This window comes from Lagenorhynchus albirostris, chromosome 2, assembly GCF_949774975.1.
Source record: "Lagenorhynchus albirostris chromosome 2, mLagAlb1.1, whole genome shotgun sequence".
Classification (NCBI taxonomy): Eukaryota; Metazoa; Chordata; class Mammalia; order Artiodactyla; family Delphinidae; genus Lagenorhynchus; species Lagenorhynchus albirostris.
Window position 1 is genome coordinate 156240197 of NC_083096.1, and position 11041 is coordinate 156251237.

Here is an 11041-nt window from a genome sequence, read left to right on the forward strand (position 1 = left end):
TGATGGAATATGATGACTAAATTGGTTACAAAATTGGTTAATATCCTATAAGGCAATAAAACCCTAACCTTTGGGGTTATTTTCTCCTCTGGATGGAAATCACTTGCACTTGTTTTCTACAAGTGAACATCTAACTTTACAGAGCATGGGCCCTGATCAATAGTAATTAGAACGTCAAACAAAGCTGCAGGCCCTAGAGGGTCACCTGACTCTAGGTGGGCTTGTCGGCCAAGTCACAGGATGGGGAGAGAACTCACAGCCATCTTTTTGCCGATTTCCAAGTTTTGAATAGGACTGGGGGAAAGGAATCTCCTAGAGGAATGTGCAATGGGAATTTGAGTTTTGGGGGCTCAGAGTCATTATAGATGGACCCCGAAAAGAAATGTGAGCCCAACTTTCACTAGGGTGAAGTGGGGCAAGTAAGAGAAGCGTCAGTTGGTGCCAGTGGCTTGGTGGGCTCCACGTGGGGATGGGAAGATGGGTTGTACCCACCCCTGTGCCATGTTTTTTTTTTTTTTTGCCTGCATTGGGTCTTCGTTGCTGCGCGCGGGCTTTCTCTAGTTGCAGCGAGCGGGGGCTACTCTTCGTTGCGGTGCGTGGGCTTCTTATTGCAGTGGCTTCTCTTGTTGCGGAGCACGGGCTCTAGGCGCACAGGCTTCAGTAGTTGCGGCTCGTGGGCTCAGTAGCTGTGGCTCACGGGCTCTAGAGCGCAGGCTCCATCGTTTCGGCGCACAGGTTTAGTGGCTCCGCGGCATGTGGGATCTTCCCGGACCAGGGCTCGAACCCGTGTCCCCTGCATTGGCAGGCGGATGCTTAACCACTGCGCCACCAGGGAAGCCCCTGTGCCATGTTTTGAAGTACCTCTCCTTGGACTCAGAGTTACACTAACCTTTTTATTTTCTGGAGGCTTTTTCCTGCTTTGTTTTTTTAACTAAATTTTTTATTGTGGTAAAATATACATATATATTTATATAACATAAAAATTACCATTTCAATATTTTTAAAGTGTACAAGTCAGTGGCATTAAGTATATTTACATTGTTGTACAGCCATCACCACCTTCCATCTCCAGAACTTTTTCATCATCCCAAACTGAAACTCTGTACCTGTTAAACACCAGATCCCCATTACCCCTTCCTCCTACTTCCTGGCGATGACCATTCTACTTTCCGTCTCTCTCAATTCAAATATTCTAGATACCTTATATAAGTGGAACCATACTGTATTTGTCTTTTTGTGACTGGTTTCTTTCACTTAGCATAATGTTAAGGTTTATCCCTATTGTAGTAATATATCAGGACTTCATTCCTTTGTTTTTGGATAAACAAGTGTATTTGTAAGTTTAGTCAATGTACATAATTGATCTAAAAACTTCAATAGAATGATAAATTTTAAAACCACTTGGCAAGCCATCTCTATGAAGTGATTTTTCCCAGGACCTTATACCAGATGACACCATTTTAACTGGCAGAGGTTCCATGAGCTGAAGCTGTGTGTCCCTCCCCTACAGCAAGTTTACCCTAAGGGTTATTATAATACAAACTCCACAAGGAAAAGAAGTTTGGTATTGTTCCCTCTTGGTAGAGAAAAACTCAACCTAGTTATGAGACCAACCACAACACAAAGAAAAGCTGCACTAACTACTATATTAGTAATAGATGATGCTGGTGTGAATAACTTGTATTGTATTCTAGAGCCCTTATAAATAAATCCCCCCTGTTAGTGTCTGCATTATCAGCTAGAGGATTAGTTAACATGTGGTAGAATGAGGACTTATGCAAGGTATAATGTGCAAAGCATTCTACTACGTATGAAAAACAAGTGCAGTCTAATTAGGAGAAAACCAATCGGACTCCATATCACACACACCTTAATGACAAGACTCCCCACCACATGTGAATGTAAAACATTTAATTTAAAAATGTTGACACTACAATATATAAAATAGCTATTATAAATGTACATAGTGTATTCTATAGCTGCCAGGTTTACTTTTTTTTCTTTTTTTTTTTAAAGGAAACTGTAAGTTACACTGTGGTTAAGACTTGTATCTTCACCCTTGAAAAAGCCCACATTCTATCACAGTGATGTATGGTCAGACTTAACAGCCCCAATCGTTAAACACTTGGATCAAGTCATAACCAGTTTTTTTGCAAAAGGACTCTGTACACAGTTATCAATTTTAGTACCTTAACAGCTACCCAACAAGTCATTAACATACAGAAACATGCATCATGAGAAGCAAGAAATATCACCCATCCCTTCTGCATATTAGCAACTTGTCACTCCTGAGCAACGTGCTCACATCACTGAGGTCTGTGAACAGTCAGTCACTTTTCGCATTCGTCCTGAGTGAAGGATGGAATGACTTAAGTACAAATGCGGCATATTATAAACAATTTCTTACAGAAGAAGTCACAAAGTAAACCAAAGTATTTTACATAATTTACTACAAAACACCATAAAAACTTCCTTCACTTAAGCTCTCTCTCCCCGTAGCCGGCGAGCCAACTGGATGTCTCTGGGCATGATGGTGACTCTCTTTGTGTGGATAGCACACAGATTAGTATCTTCAAATAAACCCACCAGGTACGCTTCACTAGCCTCCTGAAGCGCACCGATGGCGGCACTCTGGAACCTCAAGTCGGTTTTGAAATCCTGGGCGATCTCCCTCACCAACCTCTGGAAAGGCAGCTTCCGGATCAGAAGCTTGGTGGATTTCTGGTAACGACGGATTTCTCCAAGAGCAATGGTCCCGGTCCTGTAGCGATGAGGTTTTTTCATCCCGCCGGTAGGGGGGGCGTTTTCTCGGCCGCTTTAGTGGCCAGCTGTTTGCGGGGCGCTTTGCCACCCGTGGACTTGACAAGCAGTCTGCTTGGTTCGGGCCATTTCCTTTCACCCAATGCCGAAGCCTTACACCGCTTCTCCGACCGCCGCGCAGTTCCTGCTGCCCAGTAAAGAGCCGTAGCTGCTGAGCTAATGGAAGAAGCTCCTCCGACTAACGACAAAACGGCTCTGCGCTCTTCATTCCTTTTTAAGGCTTATTAATATTTCATTGTATGTATATACTATATTTTGCTTATTCTTTCATCTATCAGTGGACACTTGGGATATTTCTACCTTTTGGCTATTGTGAATAATGCTGCTGTGCACGTGGGTGCACAAATATCTGTTTAAATCCCTGCTTTCAATTCTTTGGGTACATTCCTAGAGAAGGGATTGCTGGATCATATCATAATTCTATGCTTAATTTTTTGAGGAACTACCGCACTGTTTTCCACAGTAGCTGCACCATTTTACCTTTCCACCAGCAATGCACAAGGGTTTCAATTTCTCCACCTGCTTGCCAACACTTATTTTGTTGTTGATTTATATAATAGCCATCCTAATAGATGTAAAGTGGAAACTTAGTTTTTAAATAATTGCTGAGTGTCACTGGATATTAGAAGAAAGTCTGATTGAGATTCTCTTCCTGAGTTTCAATTGCCCAGGAATCTCTGTGGCTGATGCCGTCAAAATGAGGTCATTTCTGCTTCCAGGACCATTCCTAGAAGAAACAAGAAGGGCCCTTGCTTCTGTTGCTTGTTCCTGCCACATGGTGTCGCTGTTGAAGACTTGTCCTGCACAGTCTGAAGGACATCGCTTGCCTGTTGCTACGCTGATGTCTCTGTTGTTTCAGATCCTTCCATGGGCGCCACTAGATCTGCCAGAGGAAACAACACTCCTTGGCTAAGATTACAGTTCCTCTATTAAATTAGACAAATATTTACTGAGTGCCTACTATGTGCCAGGCATTGAGCTAGGTCCTCGGAAAACATCAGAACAAAATAGACAATGATCCCTGCCCTTCTGGGGCTAGACAATAAACAATGACCGCAGTAAACAGTAAATTACAAAGCATGTTATAAGGTGTTAAGCACCATGGGAAGATGAAAGAATAAAACAGGATAAGGGGATTGGGAGTGTGTGGTGGGGAGTTGAGTGAGAGCTGCATCACTGGGAAGACCTTGAATCAAGTCTTGAAGGAGGTGAGCTGTCCCTGGAGGAAGAGTTCCAGGTAGATGGGCCAGTCCTATGGCAGGAGTATTTGGGATACGTTTGAAGTCAGAGTGAGTGAGGGGGATGGGAGCAGGAGAGCAAAGCCTTTAGGGACCATCATAAGGACTTTGGTTTTTACCCTGAGTGAGACGGGGATCCACTGCAGGATTCTGAGCAGAGAAGTGACTTGATCTGACTTGTGGTTTGTTTTTTTTTTCAACTTAAGTATTTATTACTTTTGCAATTTAAAGACTTTATTTTTTGGAGCAGTTTTAGGTTCACAGCAAATTTGAGAGGAAGGTACAGAGATTTCTCATATATTTCCGGCCCCCACACAGGCAGGCGTCCCTTATTATCAACATCCCCCAAAAGAGTGGGACGTTTGTTACAATTGATGAGCCTACAGTGACATGCTATTATCACCCAGAGACCATAGTTTACATTAAGGTTCACTCTTCTTTTAAAAAAATCATTTATTTATTTATTTTTGGCTGCGTTGGGTCTTCATTGCTGTGTGCGGGCTTTCTCTAGTTGCGGCGAGCGGGGTCTACTCTTCATTGTGGTGTGTGGGCTTCACATTGTGGTGGCTTCTTTTGCTGTGGAGCACAGGCTCTAGGCACGTGGGCTTCAGTAGTTGCGGCGCATGGGCTCAGTAGTTGTGTCTCGAGGGCTCCAGAGTGCGGTTTCATATGTTGTGGCACACGGGCTTAGTGGCTCCACGACACGGAGATCTTCCTGGACCAGGGATCGAACCCATGTCCCCTGCATTGGCAGGCAGATTCTTAACCACTGCGCCACCAGGGAAATCCAGGTTCACTCTTGATGTTGCATATTCTATGGGTTTGGACAAATGTATAATGATGTGTATCCATCCTTATAGGATCACACAGAGCATTTTCACTCCTCTGTGCGCTCTGACTTAACGTTTTAAAAGTTTCACTGTGGCTTATGTGTTGAGAATGAATTGAAGGTAAAGGGCAGGGACAGAAGCAGGCAGACCGGTTAGGAGGCCATGGCAATGATCCCGGGTCACAGGCATCATGGTTTACAAAATCATCACAGTCTGGAGCCTGGCCCTCTCCTCAACCTCCTCAGCAAATCCTCCTGCTCTACCCCAGTCATCCTCTGCTTCAGGGCAGCACTGAAGACAACCACTGGTGATTGAGGACCTACTATGTGCTGGGCTTGGCTCAAGGTGCTTCCTGTTGATTGTTTCACTCAGTCTTCAAAGGCATTCATGAGGAAGGAATTGTTCCACAGACATTTCAAAGCTCATGCTATGAATTGTGTCTTCCCCACCCCAAATTCATATGTTGCAGCTCTAAACCCCAACGTGGTGGTATTTGGAATGAGGCCTTTGGGAGGTAATTAGGTTTAGGTGAGGACATAAGGGTGGGCCCCCATGATAGGATTCATGCCCTTACAAGAAGAGACATAAGAGAGTTTGCTTCCTTTCTCTTTCCCCTCCAACACCTTGATCATGAACCAAGGAAAGCCATGTGACCACACAGTGAGAAGGCGGCCGTTGGCAAGCCAGGAAGAGGGCTCTCATCGGGAACTGAATCTGTCGGCACCTTGATCTTGGACTTGCAGCCTCCAGGACTGTGAGAAATAAATGTCTGTTGTTTAATTCACCTAGTCTGTGGTATTTTGTTATAGCAGCCCAAGCTGACTAAGACAGCCCATTTTACAGACAAGGAAATAGAAACCTCCAAGGTTTGGATGACCAGGTCACTCAACTGGGGAGTGGTGGAGCATTGGGCTGAGCTGTGATGGGAGATTGGGGAACCAGAGAGAACAGGGCTTGGGGGAGTCCTGCCTGTGGGGCTGGGGGGCCTGGCACTGAGGAGTTGCAGAGGGACAAGGCCAGGTCTTGGGGTGACTGGGCCTGGTGGGCTCCCCGCCCGGGGTGACACCCTCTCTGTGGTTTCCCAGAGGCCAGGCTCTGGCTTTTCCGGATGTGCAGGGAGCCTGCAGGGGTTCCACTGAGTCCCTTCCTTGAGGCCTCCCAGGCTTGCTGGCAGCTGGAGCTGTCTAGGCTGGTGCTTCTGGAGGGGCAGGTGGTGGTGGTGGTGGGGTACAAAATGGGGAGGGGAAGGCACCCAATCCTGACTCCCTGGGGCCTGTTCCTGCACACTCTCAGAGAAGGTGGTGAAGAGGGCAGCATGTTAATGACAGTAATTGCTTAAATTATTTTTTTGTTTTGGAGAGTCATAAAATATGGCAGCTTGCTCAGTGCTAATCATGGTAATTAGGAGGGGCTGGGGGCTGTGCAATTGTCAAGAGGGGGAAGCATCAGCCTGCAAAGACAAAGAGAAGCAAATGGTCAACCCAGCTTTCTCTTCCCTCCCTGCTTTCCCTCCCTTCCCTCCTACGCCTTTGGCCTTTTATTCCCTCTTTGGCCCACCTCCCTTCGCTCCTCCTCCCTCTGCACCACCCCTTTGGGAGGGAGGCCTCTTTGATTCTGATGCATTGACTGCTGGGTTGGGAGTAGGGTGGACAGTGGCCTCAGCTGGTCTCAGGGATTGGCCTTGGGTCTGGGGGCGCAGCTGTTCTGGGGAAGGCAGAGAGTTGCGTCACAAGCAGAGGTCTGTGCTGCTCTGGGCTCTTTCCTATGGTGCGCCCATGTGGGCAGCTTCACACAGCCTGCTTTGGACCAAACACCTTGACCTTCACAGATCCTCTACTCTCAGGGGAGAGAGCAGAGCTGCATCCTTGAGCGGAGCTGGCCAAGCCTCAGGGAGTGGAAGCTGGGCCACCAGCCTGCTTCCCTTACTCCTAGCCAGCCAAGCATCACACGCTCTGCCAACATTTCCTGAGCCACCTACTGTGTGCCAGGCTGGAGATTCAGTGGGGAATCAAACTCCCAGTCAGATGGAGAGTTGGACGTGGAAGAAGTAATGACCATCCAGGGGGAATCAGAGGAACGGCACTCAGGCTAAAGGTGCCGACTCTTGGAAAGTCAGGGAAGACTTCCTGGAGGAGGTGGCAGGGCCATCAGGAAGGACTTCCAAGAGGAAACAATGTTTTCTGGGTCTTGCAAGGTGAGTAGTAGTTTCCTGGATGTGAGGGGAGAGAGGATTCCAGGCTGAGAAGAGGGGAGGGAGGGAGATACAGCTAGAGAAATCGCTTTGGGTTAGATTGTGAGGGGCCTCAAAGATCACACCATGGAATTTGGGCTTGATCTAGCCTTTGGGATCCCTGTGCATGTGACTTGCGAAAGGGTGGGAGTCAGGAAGCTTTTCTATGAGGAATAAATAAAAACATGTCGGTAAAGCACAGAGCACAGGGTATCAGTGGATGAGAGCAGTGCTGTTACTGGTGACAATAACAAAGGGATTAGCCCAGGACAATGTCCAGGGACACATAGACGAACTCATGCAGGTACCTGGAGGCAGTTTTGCACAGACACGTGAGCTCCGATACACAGTACAGAGATACAAACACACAGTTACTGCCCGCCGCCCCCCAGATATGTATAGGTACACACACACACACACACGCACACAAACACACACAGAGTCATGCACACACAGAAACACTCTGACAAAGACCAACACCAGACACACTCACCACACCAGATTCACCGATGTGCTGTACCTTTGAGGGACCTGCTAAGGCCAGAGATGTGCCCCAAATCCTCGGACTTGTTACTTTGCTCCCTGGGACTCTGGGCTGCAGGGCTGGGGCGGAGTCAAGGAGAATGTCTTCTACAGATCTCCCCAGCAGCCCTTCTGCTGGAACATGACCCTTGGCACTGCAGCTAGAGAGCCTGAGGCCAGCTGTCAGGAAGAACTGTCCACATGAGAAGCCAGCTTTCTGCAGCCAGGGGTGCCACTCACCACCCCAGGCCTGAGCCACTGGTGAGGTGGACATACCTGGTTTAGGGCAGGGAGCCGTTTCAGTCTAAGCAGAACTCTCACCCTCTTCCAAGACCAGGGTCTCAGAATCACCAGGACCCTCCTCTGGTGGGCTCAGGCAGAGAAGCTGTGAGCTCACAGGGGAGCACATTATGCGTGGTGCATGCAAATATCTGCTGTGGATGGTAAAAAGGGCCTTGTAAAAGGAGGGATAGTGGTTTGGGTTCTGGGGGGCACTTCTGGTTTGTGAGGGGGTGTGAGGAACAACAGAGGAGCATAGAGGCCCCTGGGGTCTGGCGAGGGGTGCTAGATGTGTCGGGGGAAAGGGCTTGCTGGGGGATAGGCACTGTTCAAGATGAATTGCTTGTGTGAACTTGTTTAATCCTTGTGGCACCCCACGAAGCTCGTGCCGTTCGCACCCCATTTTACAGATGTGGAATTTAAGGGCCCTGTGCAATTCACACTGTTGGGAAGTGGGAGGCTGATAGGAACCCTGGCAGCTGGGCCTCAGAGCCCCGCCTCATCAAAGCACTTCCCATGCCAGGACTTGGTGGTCTGTCCCTGCCGGTTCCCCTTGAGAACGATAGTGATCACTTGGTCCTTGTGTTCCCAGGAGCCAGCAGAGACCCAGCATGGTAGTTGTTCACCAAGTCTGGATGGAAGGACGGGAGTAAGGAAGGAAGAATTCGAAGCAGGGGCTGGCCCCGAGGGTCTTCGGGGATCTCAGAACTCCCATCTCGTCCCTGTACCCCCTTCCCCACCTGTTGGGGGCCCTCCCGTTCCTGCCACCACACCTGAGCCTCAGGTGTCCCAAAGCTCAGTTTCCTTCTTGTCCAGTTTCATTTTCTTACCAGACAAATGAGAGGCTGGGTCTGCCTTCCCGCTCACACCAACAGGCTGGCTGTCAGTTGCAGTGACATCTGTGCTTGTCAGAAAAATTAAGAAGAAAGTGAAAGAAGCCGCAGCCCTAGAACGGCCGGCTGGAGAGGGAATCTGGGCCTGGCCTCTCCTGGGAAGACCCCTTCCCCCAGCATCTCACAGGAGGCCCAGGGGGCAGGCCTGGGCCAGAGTGGACACGACTTCTCCACCTACATTCTCTTCCCTTGAGAGGGAGTGTGGTGAACAGTGTGGCTTCTGGAAATCCCGGCTCTGGACGGCCCAGCTGTTTGTTTGGGCAAGTTACTTAACCTCTCTGTGTCTTAGTTTTCCCATCTATAAAATGGGGATAACGTTGTGAGGGTTAAATGAATTAATACCTGTGAGCACTTGGAACTGAATATACATCTGGCACTCAGTATTTTGTTTGTGTTTGTGTTATTTTTCTTTTCTTCCTTGTCCTAGGGATTGTGCCTCTGAGTGAGGGGCTCAGCCCGTCTGTGTGGTGGAGCTAGACTGGGGAGAGCTCGCTATGGACTGGGCAGGTTGGAGAAAGCTTCATTCATTCTACAAATTTTTATTGACCCCAAGCCCCTGGTCCCTGCCCTTGGGGACCCCCAGTCTGGTAGGGAGAGGCAGACATGTAAACAGATTATTATAAAAGGCAGGTAATATAATGTTCAGAAAAAAGAGGAGGAAGCATCTAATGGGAGTGGGGAGTGGTGGAGCAAGGAGGTCAGGGAAGGCTTCCTGGAGGGGGTGGCAGAAACATTACATGGAAGTGTGAGGAAGAGTTTTCCAGGTGGCCCTGGGGTGGAAGGATTTCTATGGAGACTGGGCATCAGGAGCAGCCTGTGAGGGGCCGGGTCAGCTGTGTTCAGGAGCCTGGGCTTTATCCTAAAGGCAGTGGGAGGACTGGTGAGGGGTGTATGTGGAGTATACAAAGACACAGTCAGCTTGAAGGAGGTGGCTGGGTCAATGGTTGGAGGATGGATGGGACGCCTACTCACTTGGTCCCCTTTCTTATTCATTTCTGTAGCCCCAGCCACCCTGGCTGGCCCAGGTCATGGGCATTTCTGGCTACCACTAGTGGATGAACCTAGGATAGGACCTCTGTGATCACCCAGGCCCAAGACGGCTGGGACCAGAGAGGGGGCTGGGCCTTAGCAGGAGGGCGCAGAGCTGAGGATCTGGGGACTTCTTTTCAGGACTGTGCGCTCCTGGCTGCCCCCATATCTAAGCCTGGATCAACCCTGGTAGGGAGAAGCAGGTCACAGAGACAACTGGGCTCAGCCGGCTCTTTCCAGCAGGGGGCAGCCGCAGTGCATGGATGAGTGCGTCCGGCCACCACGGCTCTGGCCACCACGGCTCAGCTCTGCACCACTGGCACTTCGGAAAGGGTCTCTGGGAGGCTGGGGGGTCAGACGCAGGGTATCAAGGCCTTCCCAGGTGAGCTGAAGGGCAGGGGTAGGGAAACCTTCACACCCTCAGGGCAGTCCTGCCAGATGACGAGGATGCCGGTAGGACCCCAGAGGCCGGATCAGATGCTCCAGTAATTTCAACCCTGGAAGCACACTAGAATCACCTGGGCAGTGTTAAAAACATACCCATTGCCTGGTGCCCTCCCCAGATCAATTGAGTCAGAGTCTCCGGGGCCGGGGCCCAGGGCCAGCAATGAAAAATCTCCCCTGATGGTCCTAGTGCACACTGAACTACCTGGTTGCAGGGATTTGAGAGTGAATGGACAAATGTCAGGGCCGTCTCTGCCCTCCTGGGGGTAGATCTGCATCCTATACATTGCACTATGCAAAGGAGTTACACGATGTGTGACCACGATGTCACAGGAGTTGTCTCCTGCCATCTCGAGGCTGAGAGAAGGTGGTGAGCAGGGCGCACTACAAGAGGTACCTGTTCCCACCTGCCCCAGGGTGAGGCATTCAGAGCGGGCTGTAGCATGTGTGTCCACGAACACGTATAAGCATCCCTGTGTGTGCGCGGGCACATTCTGTGTAAAGATGGTGGGTACCTGCACGTGTGGAGATGTCTCTCCTCTGGGCAGGTATAGGTACCTCTGGGCCTGTTCTGCCTGCACGGACATGCATGCTCTTGCCTTTGTGCTACATGTATGTGTCAGTACAGACGAGTTTGGCTCGCTGCTCGTCTCTGTGAGTTTTCTCTGTGTCTGCAGGTGTCTCTCTGAGTACATGCGTGTCTTTGCACATACACATTTGTCTCTGCGTCCTGGTGTCTCATGTGAGGCTGTCTCA

The 11041-nt window shown here is 49.4% G+C and overlaps 1 pseudogene; it reads right to left on the reverse strand.

Moving 5' to 3' along the window:
• Positions 1-2478: 2478 nt before the first annotated feature.
• LOC132514941 (histone H3.3A-like) lies at positions 2479-3000 on the reverse strand (annotated as a pseudogene).
• Between the last annotated feature and the right edge of the window lie 8041 nt (positions 3001-11041).